At 45.8% G+C, this 21,666-nt stretch overlaps 1 protein-coding gene across 1 annotated transcript in view; it reads right to left on the bottom strand.

Annotated features, from left to right (window-relative positions):
- Positions 1 to 19,672, bottom strand: part of LOC143925040 (uncharacterized) — a 48,495-nt gene extending 28,823 nt beyond the window's left edge. Inside the window, exon 1 of the mRNA XM_077449621.1 lies at positions 19,592 to 19,672. The gene's annotated coding sequence lies outside the window, so the exon portion shown is untranslated. The remainder of the gene's footprint in view (positions 1 to 19,591) is intronic.
- Between the last annotated feature and the right edge of the window lie 1,994 nt (positions 19,673 to 21,666).

Raw genomic sequence — 21,666 nt, 5'->3', positions numbered from 1 at the left:
TCTCTTTTCACCCTATTGCACACATATAAGTGTTCTGTAATCACATGACACTACTCCTGTGCCTTATATTTACATTGTTCTGATTTGTATCTCTTACTTGTATGCATTTGATACATATATTATATTTTTATATGTTATACATCCAAGGATATGTTTGTATTGTAATATCAAACTGTACAGAGACTTATTTTTCAAATAAAACGTTGGTAAACAAAAAATACAAGTAATGTCCACCAATTAGTCTTCCCCAAAGTAGAAAGGTATATGGTAAACAGTTGCCATTTTTTAATTGTGTTTGTGCACTTTTTTTTTAACTTTTACTTTTTTTTTTATCTCAGCACTGTTGATCTCGTTCAGCCACTTAGAAACATAGAAAAGTGTTGGTAGAGAAAAGACTAAGTGGTTCATCGAGACTGCCCATTTTTTTATATTTTTGTTTCTTTTTCGTTGCATGTACTCAGCATCAGTTGCCCATCATTGCTCTGGACCTTCTTCGTGATAGTGACAACAGTGGATGATGTCTGGGCAATGTGTTACACAAATGCAAATACAATACCAGTGTATGGCGCCCTAAAAAATGAAAATAATGTGAAAAAAATATGGCTGCCCCTTTATAGGTGAGCTGAACATCTCTAAATATGCAAATACCAATGTAAAGAAGGCACTCACATGTAGGGATGAGCCGAACACCCCCCGGTTCGGTTTGCAGCAGAACATGCGAACAGGTAAAAAATTTGTTCGAATGCGCGAACACCGTGGGACATGAACATGAAAAATCAAAAGTGCTAATTTTAAAGGCTTATATGCAAGTTATTGCCATAAAAAGTGTTTGGGGACATGTATCAATGCAAAAAAAGTTTTAAGAACGGCTGTTTTTTCGTGAGCAGTGATTTTAATAATGCTTGTGAAAATAAAAATAAACTATTCCTTTAACCACTTCAATACAGGGCACTTTTACACCTTCCTGCCCAGACCAATTTTCAGCTTTCAGCGCTGTCACACATTGAATGACAATTGCGCGGTCATGCTACACTGTACCCAAACAAAATTTTTATAATTTTGTTCCCACAAATAGAGCTTCCTTTTGGTGGTATTTGATTACCTCTGGGATTTTTGTTTTCTGCTAAACAAATAAAAAAAAGACCGAAAATTTTGAAGAAATTTTTTTTGTTTCTGTTACAAAACTTTGTAAATAAGTACGTTTTCTCCTTCACTGATGGGCACTGATGGGGCTGTACTGACTGGCACTGATAAGGCGGCACTGATGGGCACCCATGAGGTGGGACTGATGGGCACTGATAGGTGGCACTGATGGGGCACTGATAGGTGGTGCTGATATGCAGCACTGATGGGTACACATAGGTGGCACTGATGGGCACTGAAAGGCAGCACGGATAGGCACTGATAGGTGGAACAGATGGGCATGAATGGGCACTGATAGGTGGCATGGATGGGCACTGATAGGTGGCACTGATGTACTGTACACTAATGGATGGTACTAATGGATGGTACTGATGGATGCCAATCTGTGCCAAATAATAATGCCTGCCAATCAGTGAGGCCTATTGTGTGGGCACTGATTGGCATCCATTGGGGGCACTGATTGGCATCCCTGGTGGTCTAGGGTGGCATATCTGGTGGTGACTAGTGGTGGTTATCCCTGGTGGTGTCCCTGGTGGTCCTGTGTGGGCATCAATCAGCGCAGACCCCCCCATCAGAGCCAATCGGCTCTCCTCTATTCGTGTCTGACAGACGCGATTGAGGAAAAGCTGATCAACGGCTCTTCCTGTTTACATTCCTCTCTGTCAGAGACTCTTTACCTAGATCGGAGTTGCGGTGTGTCAGACTGACACACCGTAACAACGATCGGCAAGCAGCAGCTTGATATCCTTACAACGTCATCTGACGTCCGGTCAGAATAACGCGACCACTTTGCCAACGTCATATTGCTATATGGCGGGTGGCAAGTGGTTAAATATCGTGCCTGGGGTGTGTCCTTAATATGCCTGTAAAGTAGCACATCTTTCCCATATCTATAACAGCGCCACAGCAAAATTACATTTCTAATGGAAAAAATTTCATATAAAACTGCTTGTGGCTGTAATCTATTGTTGGATCCCGGAAATATAGATAAAAATATCAAAAATACCCCAAGAAATAACGTGGATGTCACCCTCAAAATCCATACCAGGCCCTTAAGGTCTGGTATGGATATTTAGGGGAACCCTACAACTAAAAAATTTTTGAAAAATGGCGTGGGGGGCCCCCAGGCACTATATGCTCTGAACAGCAGTGTATATATACTATACGGCCTGCACTATATACTCTGCAGAAAATTGGGCCTTAGGTGTTGGTGGTACCAGAACACTGTAAGCCCTCACAGTAACTCTTGGTGGACGCAGGAACGGGCCCTGTTGTGAAATATATCAAAAATTCTAATTACATGCCCCGTTAAACAGGGGCAGACAAAATTGGGCCTTTGATGGTGGTGGTGGTACCAGAACACTGTAAGCCCTCACAGTTACTGTTGGTGGGCACAGAAATGGGCCCTGCTGTGAAATATTATATCAAGAATTGTAATTACATACCCCTGTTATACAGGGACAGAGAAATTAAGCCTTGGGTGGTGGTGGTGCCACAACATGGTAACCTCTCACAGTTACTCTTGTTGGGCGCAGGAACGGACCTCGCTGTGAAATATTAGATCAAATATTTTAATTAAATGCCCCTGTTAAACAGGGGCAGAAAAATTGGGCCTTGGGTGGTGGTGGTGCTACAACACTGTAACCCCTTACAGATAATCTTGTTGGGCACAGGAACAAGCCCTGCTGTGAAATATTAGATCAAAAGTTTTAATTGCATGCCCCTGTCAAACAGAAAAATTGGGCCTTGGGTGGTGGTGGCGGTGCCCTAAACCCAAAAAATTGATGGAAGCTAGCACCATCGAGATTGAGGAGGAATAAAATAGTCCACATAGGCAGTCTTCAAGGAATCCCACATCCATAGCAAATTCAATCAGGTGCTTGATAGCTGCTGATCCAAGACTGATTCATTTTTACGAATGTGAGCCTATTAACGGAGTCTGTGGACAGGCGCACTCTTTGATATGTTACAAAACCTCCAGCAGCACTGAATATGCATTCAGAAAGCACGCTGAATGCAGGACAGGCCAGTAGCTCAATTGCATATTGAGCAAGTTCTGGCCAGTGGTCCATCCTCAAGACCCAGTAACCCAGTGGATGCTCTGTTGAAAAGGTCTCCAAGTCTGCTCTTGCCCCTAGATATTCCTGCACCATTTGGCCTCCTCAAATGGTGACAGGACAGTGCATGCATCCTTGATCAGTAGCCATTGACGTGGCGAAAAGAAGCCAAGCTCCCCTGACCCTGTCCTGGTGTTGAGTTTCATGTCACAAATGAGGCGTTTGGTGGGCAGGTTGCATTCCCTTTGAATGTCAGACAGCCGAGCACTGGCATTGTATGACCGGTGGAAATGACCACAGATTTTTCTGGCTTGCCTCAGAAGATCCTGTAAGCCTGGGTGCCAGCTCTCCAAATTCAGGACGTGTGCCAAACATGGAACATGGGTCAAGTGTCCCTGTCGGGGGGCAGAGAGAAGGTTGGTGCCATTGTTGCATACAACCATTCCTGGCTGAAGCTGGCGTGGCACCAACCACCTCTGAGCCTGCCTCTTAGGGGCTGACAGAATCTCTGCCCCAGTGTGGCTCCTGTCCTTTAGGCAGACCAACTCAACGCATGCCATCTTTTAGCCTGACTGCTTGCGTAGCCTCTTGAATGCTTACGGAGCACCGCTGGTTCAGAGGACAAATCTGCAGAAAGGGCCATAGGAAGGGGTGGAGGAGAGAGCTGTGGCAGAATAACCACTAGCATTTTGGAGGCATAGTGGCATAACAAGCTCCAACAACACTGAACCCTGTCCTGCATCCTTCCCAGCTGCCAGCAGAGTTCCCCAGTGCACCGTGAAGGAAAGGTAACGTCCCTGCCCATGCCTGCTGGACCATGATTCAGCGGTAATATGAACCTATCTGCTGACCGCCCTGTCCAATGAGGTCAAACCAATGCCTTCCACATTCCGATAGAGAGCCAGAATGGCCTTCCGTGAAAATAAATGGCGTTTTGGAACCTGCCACTGAGTTACAGCACACTCCACAAATTCACAAAAGGGAGAGGTGTCTACCAGCTGAAAAAGACAGCAGTTGCAGTGCTAGCAATTTGGCCAAGCTAGCATTTATACGCTGAGCATGTGGATGGCTGGGACCGAATTTCTTTTTACGGTTCAGCAACTGGAGAAGGGAAATTTGGCTGCTAAAATCAGATTGTGGTGTACTGCTAGTAGACTGGCTGCAAGTACTTGGGGCACCTATTGCTATACCTTCATTCCTTTCAGCGCAGGTTTTTGAGAGGACTATAGGTATAGTAGGTTTGGAGATCCCAGAAGAGGAGCAAGGAGAAGTTCGCCTTTTTCTTTGATGCGGGTCTTTCAAGTGCTGTTGCCAACAGACTGCATGGCAGGTTGTCATATGGCTGGTCAAGCATGTTGTGCCCAAGCGGCTGCTGTTCTGGCCACGCTTGATCCGCTTCAGACATAGGTTGCAAACAGCAACGATGCGATCTGTTGCACATGTGTCAAAAAAGGCCCACACCAAGGAACTTTTGAAAGTTGCGGGGAGTCAGAAGCGCCCTGCACCTGCAGAGCTCTGCGGTGTGATGCAATAGGGTGGCTGCCCCCTAGAGGACATCATTCCTCGTTGGAGTTGTGCCTCCTCCTCCTCTCTTCTCTCAGGCACCCAAGTACAGTCAGGGACCTCATCATCCCCTCCCTGCTCGTCAGTGGAGCAAACTTGGCAGTATGCTGCAGCTAGGGGAACATGCCAGTTTCTTGTCCTTCTTGTGCACCCCCTCTCTCTAGGCTCACGTTACTCCCTTCCTCAACCTGGGAACCAACATCAGAGCCTTCAAATCGCTGCACATCCTCCAGCAGCAAGTACCCGACACTGTGGTCAAATAATTCTGCGGACTCCTCCGTGCATGATGGTGGGTCTACGGAAGGAGTGACAAGGAGCCAGTGGAATAGGCCGCTTTGGCAGCTGCGTTGGAAGGCAAACTACTCTGAGCCCGGGTGACAGAGGATGAAGAGGATGAGGATGGCTTTGTTATCCAACTCTTCTGCATGTTCTGGCTCAATAACACGCCCAGCAGCAGAAAAAAAGGACAAGTGTGCCCCATGGCCACTTGCAGAGGATGCACCAAGTCCACGACCAGCACTGTAGACACAGAGGCTGCTTGCCTTCTTTTAGTGGCCTGCGAGCACCTGGCTCTCTTTGGTGGCCTTCAGGGCATGATGTATTTTTTGTTTTGCAACACCACACTTTATTAGATACTGTTTACACCACAGGAAGTGTATTAGAAACTGTACACAATGTATTGGATACTGTGTACACTGCCTGCACTGTATTAGCAATTGTACAATGGCTGCACTGTATTGTATACTGTGTACACCACCAGAAGTGTAGTAGAAACTGTACACACTGTATTAGATACTGTGTACACTGGCTGAAGTGTATTAGCAACTGTACAACGGCTGCACTGTATTGTATACTGTGTACACCACCAGAAGTGTAGCAGAAACTGTACACACGGTATTAGATACTGTCTGAAGTGTATTTGAAACAGTACCCCACAGAATTCACTGTATATAGATATAGGCTACACTGGATGCAGACTATATATATATATATATATATATATATATATATATATATATATATATATTGTGAGATTGGGGAATAAAAATGGTGGTTAGGAGGATGGTCTATGTAGACAGCTTTACCCGGATGGCCGCATACTGCCTGTTTTAATTATCAACCATGTGAGTTGCTGAATTTTGTACCTTTATTAAATGTAACCATATTACTACACTTAGAGCCACCTCTCTTCTCTTCTCTCTTTTATACTCAGTTGTGATGTGACGCAACTTGTATATCAAGACATTGCTTGTTTATCAAGTCAAAATTGATAAAAAAAAGTTTTGCTTGTCTTGCAAAACACTCTCAAACCAAGATACTCTCAATCCAAGCTTTTACTGTATGTCTGAAGAGAGACCATGTCATTAAAAAAGATAAAGATGAAATTAATACATACCCATACAAAAACTGTATGAATAAAGCTCACTTCCCAATTCCTATTGTTAAAAACCTGATACTCATACAGCAATGGACGAGTCTTAAATGTAGCAGGAACATTATTACATTTAAGACTCATCCATTTGTGTATGAGTATCATCACTTTAACAATAGGGTTTGGGGAGTGAGCTTTATACAGTGGTGTGAAAAAGTGTTTGCCCCCTTTCTCATTTCCTGTTCCTTTGCATGTTTGTCACACTTAAGTGTTTCGGAACATCAAACCAATTTAAACAATAGTCAAGGACAACACAAGTAAACACAAAATGCAATTTGTAAATGAAGGTGTTTATTATTAAAGGTGAAAAAAAATCCAAACCATCATGGCCCTGTGTGAAAAAGTGATTGCCCCCCTTGTTAAAACATACTATAACTGTGGTTGTCCACACCTGAGTTCAATTTCTCTAGCCACACCCAGGCCTGATTATTGCCACACCTGTTCACAATCAAGGCATCACTTAAATAGGAGCTGCTTGACACAGTAAGGTCCACCAGAAGATCCTTAAAAGCTACACATCATGCCGAGACCCAAAGAAATTCAGGAACAATTGAGAAAGAAAGTAATTGAGATCTATCAGTCTGGAAAGGGTTATAAAGCCATTTCCAAAGCTTTGGGAATCCAGCGAACCACAGTGAGAGCCATTATCCACAAATGGCGAAGACATGGAACAGTGGTGAACCTTCCCAGGAGTGGCCGGCCGCCCAAAATTACCCCAAGAGCGCAGCGACGACTCATCCAAGAGGTCACAAAAGACCCCACAACAACGTCCAAGGAACTGCAGGCCTCACTTGCCTCAGTTAAGGTCAGCGTTCATGCCTCCACCATCAGGAAAAGACTGGGCAAAAATGGCCTGCATGGCAGAGTTCCAAGGAGAAAACCACTGCTGAGCAAAAAGAACATCAAAGCTCGTCTCAATTTCTCCACAACACATCTTGATGATCCCCAAGACTTTTGGGACAACATTCTGTGGACCGATGAGACAAAAGTGGAACTCTTTGGAAGGTGTGTGTCCAAGTATATCTGGCGTAGAAGGAACACTGCATTTCAAAAAAAGAACATTATACCAACAGTAAAATATGGTGGTGGTAGTGTGATGGTCTGGGGCTGTTTTGCTGCTTCAGGTCCTGGAAGACTTGCCGTGATAAAAGGAACTATGAATTCTGCTGTCTACCAAGAGATCCTGAAGGAGAATGTCCGACCATCTGTTCGTGTACTCAAGCTGAAACGAACTTGGGTTCTGCAGCAGGACAATGATCCTAAACACACCAGCAAGTCCACCACCGAATGGCTGAAGAAAAACAAAATGAAGACTTTGGAGTGGCCTAGCCAAAGTCCTGACCTGAATCCTATTGAGATGTTGTGGTATGACCTTAAAAAGGCCGTTCATGCTCGAAAACCCTCTAATGTAACTGAATTAGGACAATTCTGCAAAGATGAGTGGGCCAAAATTCCTCCAGGACGCTGTAAAAGCCTCATTGCACGTTATCGCAAACGCTTGGTTGCAGTTGTTGCTGCTAAGGGTGGCCCAACCAGTTATTAGGTTTAGGGGGCAATCACTTTTTCACACAGCGCCATGATGGTTTGGATTTTTTTTCACCTTTAATAATAAACACCTTCATTTACAAATTGCATTTTGTGTTTACTTGTGTTGTCCTTGACTATTGTTTAAATTGGTTTGATGTTCCGAAACACTTAAGTGTGACAAACATGCAAAGGAACAGGAAATGAGGAAGGGGGCAAACACTTTTTCACACCACTGTATATATGTTTTGCACTTTTTCTAGGCCTGGTTGTTTATTTGGGAGAGGGGAGTGCTAGAATAGAGGGGGGTGTGGCCACCTATACTCTGACTCAAGGAAGTCCCCTCATCCTTTCAGTGGAAATGTTCTGGAAGGGAGGCAGGATTTGGGACCTGAGTGGCAGGCAGCTTATGTGGAGAGCTCTGGACCAATCATTAAATTGCACTGTCAGGGGCAGGACTCGAATATAAGCTGGGGGTCACATGCTTCTGGGGGGAGAGAGAATCCAGTATGTAGAGCATGGAGCAGGCTTGAAGGCCTGGGGGTTCAGAGACCACAGTGCTGGATAGCAGAAGCAGGCTTGAAGGCCTGGGGGTTCAGAGACCCCAATGCTGGATAGCAGGAGCAGGCTTGAAGGCCTGGGGGTTCAGAGACCACAGTGCTGTATAGCAGGAGCAGGCTTGAAGGCCTGGGGGTTCAGAGACCACAGTGCTGGATAGCAGAAGCAGGCTTAAAGGCCTGGGGGTTCAGAGACCCCAATGCTGGATAGCAGGAGCAGACGTCACCATGTAGATCAGGGAAGAAACCGGGTGAATTAGGCGGTGAGGCCCGGGACTTAGGAATCTACACCTACAGCATTATTCAGAGTGATGCTGGTCGGTTCATAAAAGGAGAGTATGCAGGATCAGAGACCGGGAACCAGAACCAATATAGAGGTATCTCATATCTTCTATTTACTTGTTCCACTAACACAAGTTAAAGAATAAAGCTTTGGGTGGGAAGGAAGAATGGGGCCTATTAACATAAAGGTAATGAACAACATTTGCAGCTCCCAAGGGAGTAGTGCACTACAGTCGGATAACAAAAAAAATCTCTAGCTCACCCCTTCTTTCTAAATGGCTGTGACTCTTGAGTAAATGCAGCTAATAACAACCAGTGGAGTCTGGTATGATTAAAATGAACATTAAAAAAGAAGGCTCAAAATAACCAGTGTCAGTTGTACATGATAAATCAGGAATAGCACACAGAAACAATGGTGTCACCAAATCAGTAACTGAAAGCAGTTATTGCCAGATGAATGCCAGCAGTATTCCTCTCTCCTCTCCTCCCCCCCCCCCCCCCCCGATTGGCCATGAGTGGGACAGTGTTGGGTCCCATACCACTGGCTACAGAATGCGCATTCAAAGTCACTTACAGAACTGAGCGTTAATCTCCACCAACTCTTCCTTGCTCATTTTGATCACTCCTCGATTATCAGTGATGACAATTTTATCTGACAGGTGAAAATCTTTTCTCTCCATTGTGATGGGTTGATTGGATTTTCCAGCTCCGGCCACATTCTCCAGATATCCTCTTGGACCATGCACACACATCTGTTAATAAGGGGGGACTTGTCATGTCCCGGCATCCCACACAGCTGTAGGCACACCCGCTCACACCCGTCACCTGGAATATAGGTGCAGAGCTTCTCCAGGATGTCATGGTCAGTGGTACGGTCCTGCATGGTTCCTGGACCCACACAGACAGAGGGGATCCAAAAAGTGGATTGTGACAAGAAATATTAAACAGTAAAAGCAAAACTTCTATAGAGAATCTAGAACACCTTTTTGGAAACCTTAGACTGAATCCAGGGTAGTTATGTAAGTGAAGCCACAGCTTTACTGCCCAAGACATGGATGATGCTAAAAGTATGGCCCTTCTGTCTAAGGGCTCTTATATGAGAATTGTTCCTTGGAGCTTAAATCCAGCAAAAACAAAATGATTTCATTTTAAATAGGGAAGGTTTTTCTTGTTACCATTGTCCATATTGGGGATTGTAGGTAGAGGAAGTGAAATAAATCCCACCAAAGAAGCCATAGACAAAAAAACAAAAGCACAGTAGAGAGAGGAAAGGTTTGGAGAGAGTTCAGCCCAACTGTGCGCTAACAGGCAGAAAATAATGTGCCCTCGTATTAATATGTTCCTTACTAGTAGATCCAGTAATTTAGTTTGCATACATGTCCAAGACCGAACCTACACTGACAACTGCAATAAAGGAGGCCAAGGAAATCACAAACACAATTCCTGAAAGGAATTTGAATGAAAAGGACGAACTGCCAAAGTCCTTAAGAATTAACTTGAAATTATATAGCACTATATATTTCTTCCTGCTAAGCACAGCCTGAAGCTATAAAATGACAGGTCACATATCACACCCCTCCTTCTGCATCCATGAGCTAAGGGCAAATGGATTCCAGGCAGTAAATGCTCCATGAATCATCTGCCCTTAATGAAGATGGCTACAACCAGAAATGCTAGGGGGTGTTTTTCAAAGTGATTTCTCAGCAACGTAAAAGCATGGAGAAAAGTATGGAAGTGTATGGTCTGAATATTAAAAATTAATTAAACAACGTTTTGGTTTGTGGTGTTCAGATGCAGTGTAGTTCCTCTTTAAGGCTGCTTTCACACTGGGGCGGTATTCAGGCGTTACAGCGCTAAAAATAGCGCCTGTGTAGCGCCTGAAAAAAAACGGCCCCTTTCACTCCAGTGTGAAAGCCGGAGGGCTTTCACACTGGAGCGATGCGCTGGCAGGACGGTGAAAAAAGTCCTGCTAGCCGCATCTTTGGAGCGGTGAAGGAGCGGTGTATTCACCGCTCCTAAACCGCTCCTACCCATTGAAATCAATGGGACACCGCGGCAATACTGCGGGTGGGTTTAACCCTTTTTCGGCCGCTAGCGGGGGTTAAAACCACCCCGCTAGCGCCCGCAGACTGCTGCTAAAACGACGGTAAAGCGCCGCTAAAAATAGCGGCACTTTACCGCCGACGCCGCTCCCGCCCCAGTGTGAAAGCAGCCTAAGGAAACAGAGAAGATGGAATTCATGTCAACATGGATCTGAATCTCAAAGGTTTGCTTGTGGAATGTGAAATCCATTCCATGGATAATCCATGGAACCCATGTCGACAAAGAGCCGAATCTCAAAGGAATGTGAAATTCATACCACCGAGAATGTATGGAACCCATGTCAACATGGTCAAAATCTCAAAAGAATGGTTGTGGAATGTGAAATTCATACCACAAAGAATCCATGGAGCCCATGTCAACATGGACCCGAGTCTCAAAGGAATGTGAAATGCACACCACAGCGAATCCATGGAACTCATGTCAACATGGACTTGAATCTCCAAAGAATGATTGTAGAGTGTGAAATCCATACCCTGGAGGATCCATGGAACAAATGTCAACATGGACCTGAATCTCAAAGGGATGTGAGATTCATACCATGGGCAGCAAACCCACAAACCTCATGTCAACATGGACCTGAATCACAAAAGAATGTTTGTGGAATGTGAAATCCATACCATGGAGAATCCATGGAACCCATGTCAACATGGACCTGAATCTCAAAGGAATGATTGTGGAGTGTGAAATCCATACCCTGAAGAATCCATTGAACCTATGTCAACATGGACCTGAATCTCAAAGGAATGTGAGATTCATACCACAGCAAGTACATGGAACTCATGTCAACATGGACCTAAATCTCAAAAGAATGTTTGTCGAATGTGAAATCCATACTATGGGTAGCCAATGGAACCCATGTCAACATGGACCTGAATTTCAAAGAAATGCGAAATCCATGCCACAACCAATCTATGGAACTCAGATCAACATGGACCTGAATCTCAAAGGAATGCTTGTGGAATGTGTAATCCATACTCTGCAGATTCCATGAAACCCATGTCAACATGGACCTGAATCTCAAAGGAATGCGAAATTCATACCACTGCAGATCTATGCAACTCATGTCAACATGGACCTAAATCTCAAAAGAATGCTTGTGGATAGTGATGGACGCGAACGCGGCCGATAGTTCGCGAACCGGAACGTTCGCGGCGGGCCCCATTGACTTCAATGGGAGGCGAACTTCGCAAACCTATAGGTCAAATTTGCAGCCACAAAATAATTATTAGCTGTGCAAACATAGTCCCACCACATGGCCAATGACATAACACATGTATGAGGTGAATCTGGGATCGACAACTACAAGCATTCTTTTTTTATATGGGAAATTGTTGTGACAATTCAGGACTGTGGAGCGCATGAAAGCAATGGAGGAGAGGGAAGGTCAGGGACCAGGGTAGGCAAAGAAGAGGGTGCAGGAGATGATCACCAGTAGCGTGACATACAGCAATGACACCTGCACCGGGATAGAGTCACCTGACAGCAGCACCATGATACAGAGCACTGACATCAGCAGCGTGACATACAGCAATGACACCTGCACCATGATAGAGTCATCTGACAACAGTACCGTGATAGAGAGCACTGACATCAGCAGCGTGACATAAAGCACTCACACCAGCACCGTGATATACAGCACTGACAGCAGCACCGTGATATAGAGCACTGACATCAGCAGCGTGACATAAAGCACTCACACCAGCACCGTGATATACAGCACTGACAGCAGCACCGTGACAGAGAGCACTGACATCAGCACCGTGATATACCGCACTGACACCTGCACCGTAAGCAGCCCCAGGAGGAAGTCAGCATAGCAGAGGGATGGTGGGAGCCCCTCATAATGAGCATAGCACAGGGATGGTGGGAGCCCCTCATAATAAGCATCCCCAGGAGGATGTCAGCATAGCACAGGGATGGTGGGAGCCCCTCATAATAAGCAGCCCCAGGAGTAAGTCAGCACAGCACAGGGATGGTGGGAGCCCCTCATAATGAGCATAGCACAGGGATGGTGGGAGCACCTCAAAATATGCACAGCAGAGGTACAGCCCCAGGAGGAAGTCAGCACAGCACAGGGATGGTGGGAGCCCCTCATAATGAGCATAGCACAGGGATAGTGGGAGCACCTCAAAATATGCACAGCAGAGGTAAAGCCCCAGGAGGAAGTCAGCACAGCACAGGGATGGTGGGAGCCCCTCATAATAAGCAGCCCCAGTAGAAATATGACACCGCTCAACCTCTTCAAAGAGGAGGATATGGGCATATAGTACAGTGTGCTTTTTTTGGACAAGGAAGTGAGCCAAATGAAGAAAGAAGGTCTGTGTGCTCGACTAAAAAAAATGTTTATAGACATATACATGGTCTACTGGTCACATGTGTTGAATTCCTCCGAGATCCATGCCTCATTCATTTTTAGAAATGTGAGGTAGTTAACACTGTCGTGAGCTAGGCGAGTACGCTTATCGGTCACGATCCCCCCTGCTGCGCTGAACGTCCTTTCGGACAGGACACTGGATGAGGGGCAAGCCAACAGTTCTATTGCAAATTGGGCAAGCTCTGGCCAGAGGTCAAGCCTGCCCACCCAGTAGTCCAGGGGTTCATCACTCCTCAGAGCGTCCACATCGGCCGTTAACCCGATGTAGTCGGACACCTGACGGTCTAAGCGTTCCCTGATGCTGAATCCGGATGACACCTGTCGATGGGTCGGCTGAAAGAATGACCTCATATCCGAAGTCACCAACACATTTCAACCGGCCTCTTCTTGCAGGCGATGTTGGATTGGTACCCGCAACTCCTTCTCTGGGAGTGGGAATTGCTCCTCTGCCAGCGCACGCAAAAGCAGAATGCAGCATTTCTCGAAGCAAGGCCTGGAAGTGCTGCATTCTGACAGCCCTCTGCGACGGCGGTAACATTTCCGCCATTTTGTGTTTGTACCGGGGGTCTAAGTACGTTGCCACCCAGTACTGGTCCTTGACCCTTATGCTTTTTATACGGGGGTCCCTATTAAAACACTGGAGCATGAACGCCCCCATTTGCACTAAACTGGAAGCGGTGTGGTGGCCTGGCTCCTGCTCATCATCCAGGATAATGTCGTCCTCTTCATTCTCCTCTCCCCATCCACGCACAACAGGGATCCCAGAAAGGTTTAAAGCATGCTCTTCTTGCTCCTCCTCATCCGCCCCGGCACCATCCTTCTCTGACTCCTCTTCAGACTCCTGTTGTTGACTTGTCTCAGATAGAGTAGCCCCCCCTGGGAATTCATCCAGCATTGCGACTTCCTCATCTTCCCGCTCCTGCTCCTCCACAGCTTGATCAATGACACGACGCAATGCACGCTCCATAAAAAAGGCATAAGGTACCATGTCACTGATGGCGCCATGGCTGCGACTGACCAGTTTGGTGATCTCCTCAAATGGGCGCAGAAGTCTGCATGCGTCGCGCATGAGCAGCCACTGGCGCGGTGAAAAACACCCCAGCTCCCCAGAACCGGTTCTGCCGCAGAGTTCATACAGGTAGACGTTAACTGCACGTTTCTGCTGGAGCAGCCTATCAAGCATATAGAAGGTTGAGTTCCATCGCGTCGGGCAATCGCAAATAAGACGTCTGACCGGCAGATTGTGTCACCGCTGAATGTCAGCAAGGCGAGCCATGGCCGTGTAAGATCTTCTGAAATGGGCCGAGATTTTCCTTGCCTGCCGCAAGATGTCCTGGACCCCAGGGTATTTGACAAGGAATCGCTGCACGACCAAGTTTAAGACGTGTGCCATGCATGGCACGTGCGTGATTTTGCCCTGTTTCAATGCGCTAAGCAGATTGGCACCGTTGTCACACACCACTTTACCAACTGTCAAATTGAGCGGTGTTAGCCACTGATCTGCCTGTGAACGCAAAGCTGAAAGGAGTGCCGGGCCAGTGTGGCTCTTGGCTTCCAGGCACAACAGACGCAGCACGGCATGGCAACGTCTCACCTGGCATGTCGAATAGGTTCTGGGGAGCTTGGGCGGCGCAGCGGAAGAGACGCTAGCAGCGGAAAAGGAGGAGTCAGCTGAGGAGGAGAGGGAGGAGGATGGAGTAGGAGGAGGAGGAGAAGAAGAGTCAGGCCTGCATGCAATCCGTGGCGGTAAAACCAAATCTACACGGGTGCCACGGGTTACATGCTTGACGGCCGTCAGAAGGTTCACCCAGTGGGCAGTAAAAGTGATATACCTTCCCTGCCCGTGTTTGCTAGACCACGTGTCTGTGGTCATATGTATCTTGGCACCGACACTGTGTGCCAGAGATACATTCACTTGCCGCTGAACATGGCCATATAGCTCTGGGATGCCCTTCTCTGAGAAATACTTCCTTCCTGGGACCTTCCATTGTGGTGTTCCAATGGCCACAAATTTGTGAAAGGCCTCCGAGTCCACCAGTTTTTATGGCAGTAGTTGGCGGGCTATGAGTTCTGACAAGCCAGCCGTCAACCGTTGGGCAAGAGGGTTATCCGGCGTCATCATTTTTTTACGCTCGAATATTAGGCCCACGGAAGCCTGCCTTTTTGCAGAAAAACGTGAGCTTGGCGTGATGGAAGGTGGAGTGGAGGACAATTGTGAGGAGAGAGGAGAAGGAGAAGTAGAAGACGAGGCTGGACGGTGAGAGCCTGCAGTGTGGCTTTGTGTGTTCCGTTGCTCCCACTCGGCTCGGTGATGGCTGCCCATGTGCCTTCTTAAGGCGGTCGTCCCTAGGTGAGTGTTGGGCTTACCGCGACTAATGTGTTGACTGCAAAGATTGCAGATGGCAACGCTATTGTCAGCAGGGGCACGTTAAAAAAAGCCCACACTGTGGAGCCATGTGCCCGTGTCCTGGGAGCGCCAGATGTGACCGTACATGGTCGATGACTCGCTCCTGATACATTTGCAGTCTGCTTTGTCCCTCCTGTGCAATGTAAGTTATTCCTGCTTCTCCTCCCTATCTGCTGGTCCATATCTCCCTCTGAACTCCCCTCCTCTTCCTCTCTTGTGGGCACCCACGTGACATCACTAGACACGTCATCATCAACGTCACCTTCCCCACCGCTATAAGTAGAGATCTTGGAGTAGGCAGCAACACCGGGGACCAACCTCCTCCTTGGGCTGATCTGGGTACTGTCGTCAGACTGCTGAGTAGCGGTTGTTGCTACCTCCTCTTCCTGATCCAATACCAAGAGTGGCTGCGCATCAGAAATGTCCTCTTGATATGGATCGGAAAATAATTCCTGTGACTCAAGCGGAAGGTATGTGGTGGTGGTGGTGGTGTTGTTGGTGGTAGTGTCTTTGGGGGTGCACATAGCAGAGAGTGAAGAAGAGGGTGCAGATCGAGAGGATGAGGAGGGTGCAGAAGAGTAAGGCTGAGCGAGCCATTCAACCAAGTCTGGTGCATCCTTTAAAGTAATTGAACGCACCTTCTGCAACTTCCCACTTTGGCTCAAGCCTGTTGCTCCTGCCCTACCCCTACCACCCCCGTGGAAGGGCCTGCCTCTTCCTCTGCCTGTCATTTTTTAAATGACCCTGTGACAAAACTCTCAGTCCCTATACCAATGAAGGACTGCTGCAGTATAGGGCAGCGGTCAGCAGTAGTGCACCTCAACCCTATGTATTGTGGACCGATACCTGTCCTTATAAAATAGCAGACTGTAACTCACTCAACCCTATGTACTGTAGCACCCTATACCTTACCAGTCCTTATAAGGACTTTTGTGGACCAAGTAGGTTGTGTGTGAGTGATTAGCAGACTGTACGTCAGTCCCTATACCGATGAAGCACTGCTGCAGTATAGGGCAGCGGTCAGCAGTAGTGCACCTCAACACTATGTATTGTGGACCGATACCAGTCCTTATAGAATAGCAGACTGTACCTCACTCAACCCTATGTACTGTAGTACCCTATACCGACCAAGTTACCAGTCCTGATAAAGAGCTTTGTGGAACAAGTGAGTTGTGAATGATTAGCAGACTGCAGCAGAAGGGCAGCAGTCAAGTATAATATTCTTTCTATATTTGGGTGAAAGAATATTATACGTGTACAAGCCTATTACCATACCACTGATACCAGTCCTGAAAAGAACCTTTGTGGAACTAATAGTAACAGCTACTGATTAAACTGACCCTCACTGCCTGACACATTGCTTCCTGCCTGTCCCTATATAAACTGACAAAACAGAGGCTGCTGGAACAATAACTGGTTACTGGAATAGCACTTTTGTGGACCTTATAGTAACAGCTAATGATGATGACTAATCTGACTGTCCCTACAGCAGCACACACCGTCCTGTCCCTTTCTCTAAACTGACAAAAGACACTCAGGCTGCTGCAACAATCACTAGCACTGCACTGCCTATCCTGAACTACACCTAACACCTATACCAGTCCTGAAAAGAACTTTTGTGTACCAAATAGCTAGCGATTTGGGTCACTGTAATCTCTCCCTGCTCCACACAGCAACCTCTCCCTATAGTGACAGAAGAAAGAATGTAAAATGGCCGCCGGATCGGGTGTATTTATAGGTTAGGGGGAATGTCCAAGTGTCCATGTGCTGTAATGTCTCAATTGGCTGTCCTGTACCCCATGATGGATGTGTCATCATAGGTCAAAGTTCTTTTACACAGTAAACGCAGAAGTCCGCCAGGCGAACGGCGCCAATAGTCCGCCAAACGGGCGGACCGAGAACAGCCGAAATTCGCCGCAAAACGACCGCCGGGCGAACCGTTCGCCCATCACTACTTGTGGAATGTGGAATTCATACCACAGAGAATCCATGGAATCCATGTCAACATGGATCTGAATCTCAAAAGAATGTTTGTGGAATGTGAAATCAATAGCACGGAGAATCCATGGAACTCATGTTAACATCAACCTGAATCTCAAAACAATGTCTGTGGCATGTGAAATCCATACCATGAAGAATCCATGGAACCAATGTCAACATGGTCCTGAATTTCAAAGGAATGCAAAATTCATACAATGGAGAATCTATGGAACCCATGTCAACATGGACCTAAATCTGAAAAGAATGTTTGTGGAATGTGAAATCTATACCACAGAGAATTCATGGAACCCATGTCAACATGGACCTGAATCTCAAAGGAATGTGAAATCCATACCATGGAAAATTCATGGAACCCGTGTCAACATGGACCAGAATCTCAAAAGAATGTTTGAAGAATGTAGAATTTAAAGAGCAAAAAGAGGCCCAAACCAATACTCGTACTGGTTTAGGATTAGTTCCTAATAAATTGCCCAGTGATTGAAAATTTTAGATATTCCATAGTGAAGCTCAGTGAAGTGTTCCCATTGGTCTCTGCTCTAGATGAGCTTTCACTCTTCTGTCCCCATTACATACATACAGACACTTTTAGTCTGGGCTTTTTTTCAGCAGGAAGGTGGGGGAACGCAGTTGCGGCACCTCCAGCACTGAATGTATATACTGGAAAGGGGTGCTGGAGGGTCTGTTGATGCTTGCTGCTGGGGTATCTATTATCGCTGGTGGGGATCTGTTTTGGGGTGGGTGTCTATTGTTGCTGGTTAAGTCTACTGTTTCTGGTGGGGGGGGGGGGGTCTATTGTTGCTGGGGTGGTATTTTGTTGTGGAGGGTCCATTGTTGCTGGGGAAAAGTCTTTTTTGTGTGGGGGGTCCATTATTGCTGGGGGAGAACTATTTTGTTGTGTTGGGGGTCCATTGTTGCTGGGTGGAAAGTCTTTTGTTTTGTGGGGGGATCTATTGTTTCTGGGTGGATCTATTGTTTCTGCGGACAGTCTATTGTTTCTGGGGTGGGGTCTATTGTTGTTGGGGTGGGGTCTATTGTTGCTCATTGCAAGGAATGTTTTAATATCTTTCTTGTTTTCATCACCAAATTTCATAGAAATCCCAGAGTAGCACAAAATTTTTGGTTCTGTATTCTCTGAAAGGTGCTGGAATCAAGGGATGGTGCTCAGAGACGGGTAGGGGGCATAGATGAAGTGTGACTCAGAAGGGTGGAGTTCCTGCACCTATTCCCTGAGAAAAAAAAGCCCTGCTTTAAGTTATGGACAATTTTGGTACTAAATGTTTTGTCAACTGTAATTGTAATAATCTGTATAGCAAAAACAATTATACAGTATATATGAAAGAAATGGTAAGAAAATATCCCTGGACAGTCTATGTAAAGCTCATCACCTGCTATACCCTTCTCTGTCAAGAAGAAGGAAAAGAGCTTCTAATTTCATATTGGCAGGTCCCAATATTGCAGTAATCCCTGCAAGATTAGTTAGAACCCTCTCTTTTCTTCATTATTGAGAGTTCCACCCAGCTGTGCCCTTGTACACACGGTCAGACATTCTGACAACCAAATCCGCTGGATTTTGTCCGACGGATTTTGTCCGAAACTGTTGCATACACACGGTCGGACAAAGTTGTCGGAAAATCGGATCGTTCAGAACGTGATGATGTAATTTTGTTACGATGGGACTACGTTCAGGCTAGTAGACAATAGTTTTGGTCTAGGAATTTGATCATGCGTGGCACTTTGTCCGATCGTAATTCACTACACACAATAGGACAAAGTCCGATCGGATCATGTTGTCGGAAAATTTTATAGCCCAGCTGGAAAACTTGGCCCATCGTATACTCCAACGGAAACAGTCCAATGGAGCCCACACACAGTCGGATTATCCGACAACATGGTCCGATCGGACATTTTCCGTCGGAATGTCCGACCGTGTGTACAAGGGTTTAGGGATGTATTTATACAAATTTTTCAGTCATTTGTCCTGTAAAACTGCTTATACATACTGTGCATTTTACTAATTCCCCCAAAAATGCAATGTTACTAGGCTATTTTCTTTTCACAACACAGTCATTGTCCATCGGAATATCCAACAGTGTGTACAAGGGCTAAGAGACAGACAATAATGTGACCTCATATTAGTATGTTCCTTACCAGTAGATCCAGTGATTTTGTGTACAGACATTTCCAAGACCGAAGCAAAACTGACAAGTGCAGTAAAGGAAGCCAAGGAAAATCAAAAACATAATTTCTGAAAGAAATTTGCTTAAGAGAGAATGAAGTGCCAAAGTCCTTGTAATTATATGGCCCCGTATATTTCTTCCTGCTAAGCACAGCCTGTAGCTAGAAAATTACACGTCACGTATCATAAATCACTTGGCTAAAACCAAATAGCATTCTCACAGTGTACACAGCACTATGGTCTACATGTTAATCAGGGATAAGTGTATTTATACTGACAGCTAAAAAATAAATACTGTATCAAATTATTGTGCATGCGCCAAAAAAATATGCTAAATATAAGGGGCCTCAGGCCTTAGTAATGTCTGCCAATTTGTCTTCCCCAAAGTATAAAGGACTTCTGGGTTATGTCATACCTAAAGTGCCTTGAAAAAATATTCACACCACTTGGAATTTTCCACATTTTTTCATGTTACAACCAAAAATGTAAATGTATTTTATTGGGATTTTATGTGATAGACCAACACAAAGTGTCACATAAATGTGAAGTGAAATTAAAATGATAAATGTTTTTCTATTTTTTTTACAAATAAATATGTGAAAAGTGTGGGGTACATTTGTATTCAGCCCCCCCGAGTCAATACTTTGTAGAACCTCCTTTTGCTGCAATTACAGCTGTAAGTCTTTTTGAGGATGTCTCTACCAGCTTTGCACATCTACAGAGTGACATTTTTGCCCATTCTTCTTTGCAAAATAGCGCAAGCTCTGTCAGATGGGATGGAGAGTGTCTGTGAACAGCAATTTTCAAGTCTTACCACAGATTCTCAACTAGATTTAGGTCTGGACTTTGACTGGGCCATGACTGGGCCATTCTAACACATTATTATGCTTTGATCTTAACCATTCCATTGTGGCTCTGGCAATATGTTTAGGGTCGTTGTCCTGCTGGAAGGTGAACCTCCACTGCAGTCCCAAGTCTTTTGCAGACTCTAACAGGTTTTCTTCTTAAGATTTCCCTGTATTTGGCTCCATCCATCTTCCCATCAACTAATAGTTGTCCTGTGGACAGATTCTCCCACCTGAGCTGCGGATCTCTGCAGCTCCTCTAAAGTTGTCATGGGCATCTTGGCTGCTTCTCTGATTAATGCACTCCTTGCCCGACCTGTCAGTTTAGGTGGACGACCATGCCTTGGTAGGTTTGCAGGTAGGTTTTGGTCTTGGCCTGTCTGGTGTGTTCCTTGGCATTCATGATGCTGTTTGTTCACTAAGGTTCTCTAACAAACCTGAGGGCTTCACAGAGAAGCTGTATTTATACTGAGATTAAATTACACACAGGTGGACTCTATTTACTAATTAGGTGACTTCTGAAGGCAATCAGTTCCACCTGATTTTAGTTAGGGGTATCAGAGTAAAGGGGGCTGGATACAAATGCACACCACACTTTTCAGATTATCATTTCCCTTCCATTCCACTTCATAGTCATGTGCCACTTTGTGTTGGTGAATCACAAAATCCCAATAAAATACATTTACATTTTGGCTTGTAACATGACAAAATGTGAAAAATTTCAAGGGATATGAATACTTTTTTTAAGGCACTGTATCTACAAGGTGGTCCTGTAAGTGAATTTCATGCCCTCTGGGTGTTTAAAGTTCCTTCCAAGATGGGGCGGAGCCAAGCGCGGCATGTGAGAGGTCCTGCTTCTCTGAGCTCCTATGTGCCGATCCTTCAAAGGTCCAGCTCACATCACCGCTTCTCCCGCTCCTGGCATACTCTAAATACTCCCTGGAGCCCACTGCACCTGCCAACCCACTGGACTGCAGAGATGACCAGATCTAAGAGGTATGATGTTGCAGGCCCCTGACTCCAAATATGGTGTCACTGCCCTGTCACAGCGGACGCTACAAGGGGAGGACAAGTCTAAGTCCCTGTACACACGGTCGGAGATTTCCACAACCAAATCCATCGGATTTTGCCCGTCGGATTTTGTCCGTCGGATCTTGTCCGAAACTGTTGCATACACACGGTCGGACAAAGTTGGCAAAAAA

This window comes from Lithobates pipiens, unplaced genomic scaffold (assembly GCF_037356315.1).
Source record: "Lithobates pipiens isolate NorthernLeopardFrog02 unplaced genomic scaffold, aLitPip1_a1.2 Scaffold_22, whole genome shotgun sequence".
Taxonomy (NCBI): domain Eukaryota; kingdom Metazoa; phylum Chordata; class Amphibia; order Anura; family Ranidae; genus Lithobates; species Lithobates pipiens.
This window is presented reverse-complemented; position numbering and strand designations above follow the sequence as displayed.